Source organism: Eurytemora carolleeae, unplaced genomic scaffold (assembly GCF_000591075.1).
Source record: "Eurytemora carolleeae unplaced genomic scaffold, Eaff_2.0 scaffold2420, whole genome shotgun sequence".
In the NCBI taxonomy this organism is placed as follows: Eukaryota; Metazoa; Arthropoda; class Copepoda; order Calanoida; family Temoridae; genus Eurytemora; species Eurytemora carolleeae.
Window position 1 is genome coordinate 1 of NW_019398304.1, and position 7625 is coordinate 7625.

Sequence of the window (7625 nt, forward strand, 5' to 3'; positions counted from 1 at the left end):
ATGGATTGTATAGCTAAATAGTATAAGAACATACAAAAAGTAAAACAGTTAAAAAATTTAATAGATGTCCAATTAATGGTTCTTTAGGCAGAATCCAAGGTTACAATCATGTATTCCAGACAAGTTGAAGCGGCTCTGAGGTAACTTGTTTAAAAAATTATTAATCAGTATTGGAGTTTTTTATTTTAAATTAAATTACTTGTTAATGCCAACTGTCTAAAATTTCAAAGTTAATCAATTATTTTTATTAAAAATGCCCTGATTATAATTATTATGAAATCTGTGAAATATCCTAGGTTGTTTGCAAGGAACCCTCCTAAACCCCGACAAATTCAAAGTTCTTAGTTTTTGTTGACAGCCAACTGTTGCAGGTAGGAAAAAATTAACCATTTCTCTTCTTTTTTTCTTTTCTAAATATTTTTTGTTATCACAATTTAATCTGGATTACAAAGTGAAATTTGTATTAAACCATAAAAAGTAAAGTTCAAACTAAAATCAAAATAAAAGACATTGAAATTAATTTGTCCTTAATACCTAGAATTTAATTATAATTAAGATTTTTAATAGATTTCTCCGGATCTATTATGAAACATTACAGAACGTCAGGATAGAACCTGATTCAAGATTGAAAGCTCTGGAATGGCTGCTAGTACAACTTCAAGATATGGTGGATATTTACAACTACTCTAATTTCAATGTTAGGGAAACAATGCTTACCTTTACGTAAATTTACATTTGATACTTTTTTAGAAAGCATTGGGCTTTACTTAAATAATCTGACAAACAATTGAAAATTTGCAAAATTTCAAATAGTTATTGAAAAATAAAGTTGTATAGCAAAAAAATGCCCAAACTCTTATAAATTATACATTTTTAAAAAAGCCCTTGTCCCAGCGAATCTAAATATGTCAAAAAAGCAGTAAAATTTCAAAATCTAAATATAGATTAAGTCTGCTAAAAGTAAAATAGGACTCAAGCAATCGGTAGAAAATCCCCACTTAAGCCTAAAGCAAGGGGCATGTGTTGGTCAGTAAAATAAAAAATGAAAAACAGCCACAGACCAAATTTTTTTGAGCTGTTTACACCCGGCTGAAATAAGGTTAATGCTTGTTCATAATTAATATTATATTTTATATCATATAAATGCCATTATGCCATTTCAAGTTTATTCTTACTTTAAATAGAAGAATTAAAATTCGATTAAAAGTATTCAAATTGCAAAATCAAAAACATTGGTTTATTCAGTTATGTTCAAGGAGTACATACTTACACTTTCCAGGAACCAAATTTTCTGCAAATTTTTTATTGTATTATTCATACTTTGCTTTTCATATATTTAAGATGTTTGTTGTCAATTAAATTACTGAACTGCTTAATGAACAAAATGTCATTAATCCATCAAAATTGTAATTTTTAAAAAAATTTTAGACTTGGTTTTAAAGGGAATCTTGATAAATGTTTGGACAACCCTTGTTCTGAATCTTTCCTTGAGAAAGTCAATTTATCCCCGAGGTATTCTTACTAGTCCGTACTGTGAATACTTCTTCAGCACCTTGGGCTCCCATGCGGAGAATCAAACCAGTTCCCTCCTTGCTACAAAGATCGATGGTATCATGGGGAGTGGCATTCTTACCAGAATGTATGAGATGAAGCTAGGGAAAAACTTTTCCTATCTATCTGTAAAAGCTCCCATTTATCTCAAGGTTTATTTTTTTTATATATTTCAGTCAGTCAAATATTAGAAATGATTTTTCACCAACAACAAAATAAAAGCAATCTGAGAACATTCCAATTGTTATAACAGTTTATCCAATCAAAATTTGAGGCAAATCAGGCAAGGGGTTAAAGAATTTTGCAGCTTCATACATACATAAGTTACTATACAACAGGGGTGTATATTTTTTCATATTTCCCCCCCCCCCAAGGGAAAAAACAAAAAAAGAAAGGAAAAAAAAAAAAAAAAAAAAAAAAAACAAAAAAAAAAGAAAAAAGTGAATTTGATCTTATCTGCTAGTTTTGGCTCACTCAGGAAACATATGCCAAACCTGTTAGGTTAAAAAATATGATTTTTTACACCATGGTAGGGTAAAAGGAAAATTGAGAAAGAGGAATTTGGATTTTTGTGTTGTTACATTGGGGATAAAATAAGATAAAAGGGAAGTGGGGGGAGGACAAAAAATATGGCCCAGAACTAATATACACCCTGCATGTGGTTACTACTATACAGCTTGGAAATGTTTACTTAGACCAGAATACATTTTTATTGATTGTCAATTTTCACTTTACACTTTACTTAAGTAACAATGAAAAGTTACAGAATTAATTAATCGTCTTTGCATTATTGTAACGTAGCACTTCTCAAAATGGTTTTTGGGAAATATAGATTGTTCTATGAAATTTTTATAGGAAATATAAATCATTAGGAGTTTTTTAAATTCAGGAAGATGAGGATGAAGAGGGAGATGAAGGGACGGAAGATGGAGCAGTGGAAATCCATGTTATCAAACCACCATTACCACACCCTGCGAATATGCTGGAGGTCTGTTCCATTCGATTTTCTAATCCTATTTCACTGTAAATGGAATGGGAGTTTAAAAAGTAGATTTATTATTAAAGAAAATAAAAATATTAATTATTTTAAATCATTTCAGTTCAAATCGACATTTGAATTTCCACTGAGACAAAGAGAGGGTTATCAAAATAAAAAATGCAGCACCGGACAGGAATGTAGTTTTAACATATAAAAGAAAGAAAAATATATCATATTTCAAATAAGGCAGATGGCTTTTATGGCTTTTAGGTTGTTTGAATAGCAAATTTGAAAACGAATTTAAATTTAAAAATGTTTTGTTTTCTTCATTTAAAGTGTTAAAATTCAGTCGTACAGGTTCTATCACAGACCCAAGCCTGGTAACCAGTATGCAGAGCTGGCAGCTACTGCATCAAGTTTATTACAAAATTTAGTGTAATAAAAGTGAACATGTCTTTAATGAATAATTGAGTGAGATGAACTGTATACAGTTAAAACATAAACAAACAAATTGTAAACAGCAGACGAAAACAGCTTTCTCAGTAGGTATCACTATACTAAATCAAAGAATAATTTGAAAAGACAATATTGAATTCGTTACTGAGTTCCTATGTTTTTTTTGGGACACCCTGTAGTATAGTATACAAGGCGGGATATTGGAGAGATCTAGAACCGGATATCTCTTAAACTCATCCTTTAAACTTTTTAAAACAACAAAATTATTAATTATTCTGACATATAAAAATTCTTTTCTATTTAACAAAATCTTGAAGCTAGTCATTAAAAATTTCTGATGATAATTTTGTTTTATGATATTTGTTCGTAGATTTTTATATTTGTTTCAACTGTATGTAAAAGAAAAAAATAAATCTGTGTACACTTTAAAAATTTACTTTATTAGAATCATGTGAAAGTTAAACCAAAAGACATATTCTTGTAATTTGAAAAAAACCTGAATCAATATTTAAAGGTTATGTGAATAAATTATATCGAGGACAATTTTGTAAATTAAATTCGAAACTTGAAGTTTAAACTTATTAATTTTTGTTTGTATAATGAATAAAAAATACGTTTACTATTTGTGCATGTACTATGTACAATGTACATATATATGTTCAAGGAAGATAATTGACTGAGAGAAAAAATTGAATCTTTTCTGTGATTCTTTACATTTTCTTGGAAAAATATAAACGTTTTATGTTTCACTGAATTTAAAATCAGTGGGTTAAGTAAGTCCAAAGCCGTGAACTTTTGAATGAGGAGTTAAGTCATTTACCTTATTTGGAACCATATTTATGATTTATCCTCGATTATCTTTCAGCCGTAGTTGCAAAATATTCACAATTAAGACAAGAATATTTTATTCCTTGGGTGTTTCTTTTATATGTGACTGTTAAAGGGCACTTGCTGCAATTACACAAAAAGAACATGGCTATCTCGCACTTCAGTGTATATTATCAATATGTTTCTTCAGATCACCAGCCCTAGTTGCTGCCATAACTAAATTATGGCGAGCTGTATACGGACGATTCTTGCAGCGTATATTTGAAGTGGGAAATACACAAGATTATTAATACATGCTTTATATGCATTACATCAATTAAAACTTTTAGTATGGCAATCCAATTTTATGAAAATTATCTCAAGCTCTGGACAGCTTGTACTGATGCATATATATTTCCGACCGTAAAACCTGATGCATGGCTTGATAGAACACAGATTTTTCCATCAATGTAATTCTGTTACTTATTAGATACTGAGTGTCCAGTGCGCATGCTTGAAAACTATATGATCGCCACAGACTACTGTGAATAAAATTTGCGATTTTTTTCTCCACAAATACCTGAACAAAGACCATAAAAAGGGGGTAGCAGAGCCCTTTTTTTAATTTTCGGCTTATAAGTACCCTTTTTAATTGACTTTTCTGATAAATTTCCGATTTTTACTCCAAAACCCTGGGAGCAACTCCAAAACTCTGAGAGCAGCTACCCCTCCCTCGTGGAGGAGGTTAATGTTTACACACACAGGAGAAATTTGATATTACCACTTGTCTTCTTATCCCTGTTATAACCAATAGTTTGTGATTTCTTTGGCAGCTGAGGGACTGGAACTAGGATCTGCTGATGACTTAAGATAAGACTGTTTTAGGGTGAAGGATGTTTCGAAGAGGTATAATTTTGATAAGGGTATTTTTTTAAATTTAAATTTTTGAGTTTTAACTAACATTATATTTCTTCTCTGCAACACTTGTTTCTACCTTCAGATTCCTTAACTTCCATTCTCCTGGCTCCCACTCTCATTCCTTCCCCATTCCTCTCCTCTCCTAGCTTCCTCTCTGCTTCCCCTTTCTTTCCTTGCCCTCTCCCTTTTCTGCATTTCCCACTTCCTCCTTATTGTTTCCTTCCATTCCCTATCCTTTCTTTCTCCGTTTTTTCCCCTCCTCCCTTCCAGACTCCTTAAACCCTTCCTTCCTCTTCACCTTCCCTTTACTTAATGTTCATCTGTTTTATCTACCCCTCTCCTAGCTTCCTCTTTCCTGTACACCCCTCTCCTTCCTTCCCCATTCCCTACCCTATCCTAACTTTCTGCTTTTGGCTTACCCTTCACAATATTCCCCATTCTAACCTTTTCCTTTACAACATTTACCTGTGTACCTTCCACTCCCCATACCATCCCATGTCCTACCTTCCCCTCTCCTATCTCACATTCTACTTTCATGCATAACTCTTTCCTACCTATCAAAATACCAAACTGCTATTTCTTATTTTACTTTCCAGTACAACTATTTCCTAATTCTACTTACAAAATAACTACCATTCACTTTCAAACTTTCCCCCCTCTTACCTTTTACTTTCCTACATTCCCCTCTATACCGTCGCCTCACCTATCTTCCCCTATCGTTATCACATTTTCATTCCATGCAGAACTCTTTCCATCTGCAAATTCCTTGCCTTATTTTTTCATAACTTTGCCTTTAAATCATTCCCCTTAACTTCACCTCTCCTACATTCCCTTGTTAAATCACATTAATTTTCATGCACAACTCTTACCTCAATACAACTTTCCTACCTTTCTCTTTCATACCTTCCCTGTTGTAAGACCTCTTACCTTCCCCTCGCATAGCTTCCCCTCTCACACATTCTCCTATATCTTACCTTTCCCTCTCTTACCTTCCCCTTTCCTACATTCCCTTTACCAACCTTCACTTCTCCAACCTTCCCCTTTCCTAAATTCCCCTTCCCTACCTTTGCCTTTCCTACCTTCCCCTTTCCCACAATTAACTCTCACACATTTCCCTGTCTTACCTAACCATTTCATACCTTTCTATGTCCTGCCTTCCCCTCTCCTACCCTTCAAATTCCTTCCATGAAACCGTCTAGATAGTCCTCTGTATCCCAACCTCTCCCCAAGAATAATTGAGACCAATGTCTGGAAAAACAAGCCTTTTGAAGTTCCATTTCTCATTTTAATCCTCACATTGTCAAAATTTATTCAGGGGGGGGGGGTTATTCTGAAAAATATGTGGGGTTTCCCATTTAAAATCAAATTAATAGTTTGATTGAATTATTTTTCTATAATTATCTAGAATGACATATGAAGCAAATTCTAAGAAGCCCAACAATGTGGACATGCTTCCAACTTAGGATGATGTGCTGAAAGACCAATGTCTCCTTTGCAATGAATAACAGAATTTCTGAAGCTGGGAACACCATAGTAAATTATAAAGAACTTGTTTGTCTCCTTATTTGCAACAGGTGAGAAAAAAAAAATGTCAAAAATCAAAACATTCAGAAATTTTGAAATTAAAACCTGTAAAGAATGTTGTGCTCAAAATAAAATCTACTGTGTGAAAGGGATTGTTAATTTGTTAACACCTAAACACTTTAAATTAATATGAAATGGAACTTATCTTTATGAAAGTTTTAACATTTTTATCTGCCTGCATCAATGGCAATATTTAAATTAATTGTTAAAAAAGTTTAGAGGAAATGATGTAGCCTCTTCTACATGCAATAAAGTCTGCGAGGGATTCCAGAAATCAAGCAAGCTGAGTTCAAAAGAAGTTGGATATGAAACGATTAAGAATGGAGACAAAGAAGTCAATGATTATTAGACCTAGACAACCTTGGGTAAGTTGATTAAAAAGTTTAAGTATACCAAACTTAAGGATTGGTAGAACAGTGGCTACTGGTTGGGCGGGCAACTTTGGTGGGTGGGAGTTACTGGGCAAGTCCTATCCTAACCTGATTTTGAACTGTATCTTACCTACGTCATAACCCGGTACAGGGCACAAAGTGGACACTTTGGCATTTCTTTGGTGGTCTGAGAATTCTCCACCAATAGTTTTAATCAGAACGTCAGAAGATACAAATCTTCCCCCCGTACCGTATCGACCTTTCATTCGTACGCGAGCCTCATTGGGATACCCTATTCCAGTACCCATGACTAAAATTCAGTTGTAATAATGCTCATTTTGACATATGATTTAAAAGTACTATAGTCAAATAGAACAAATGTTGTTCAATTGAACAAAATTTTCATTTAAAAAAAATTTTTTTTTAACAACATTTAAGTAACATTACAGAAAATAATTATATGATGTAATCTTTATATTTGAGGGTTAGGTTATATAAGACAATATTTGGGCCAAGCGGTGTGGCTAGGACGGGGTGCTATGGAAATGCCTCAAAGTCAAATGCAAACTGGTCTTGTCCCACCTAAGCTTGCCTGCAAAGTTTACAGTATTACGGCAGGGGCAAACTTCTAACATGGAAGGAAAAGGGCATTCTACACTGTACAGGGAGGGGAAGGGGGAGAGGTGGCCGACATGTACAGAAAGTCATTATATGTATATGAGAAAGGGGGGCATGTAGGAGAGAAAGGAAAAGAAGGGGGACATGTTTGGAGAGGAAGGAATAATGAGGACAAATACAGAGAAGAAGGGATAAAGGGCATGTTTACAGAGAGGAGGGACATTTTTAGATAGGAAGGGGGGGCGTAGATTGTACAGAGAGAAATGGGGATCGATATGGGCATGTACCGTGTACACTGCATCAAGAGAAAGGTTGAGAGGGAAAGGAAGATGGGGGGGGGG

The 7625-nt window shown here is 33.7% G+C and overlaps 1 long non-coding RNA gene across 1 annotated transcript; it reads left to right on the forward strand.

The window, feature by feature from the left end:
• Positions 1-86: 86 nt before the first annotated feature.
• Positions 87-718, forward strand: LOC111717189 (uncharacterized). The gene is made up of 3 exons (XR_002768707.1): positions 87-140; positions 297-371; positions 568-718. It is a non-coding gene; the product is annotated as an uncharacterized LOC111717189 (long non-coding RNA).
• The last annotated feature ends 6907 nt before the right edge of the window (positions 719-7625 follow it).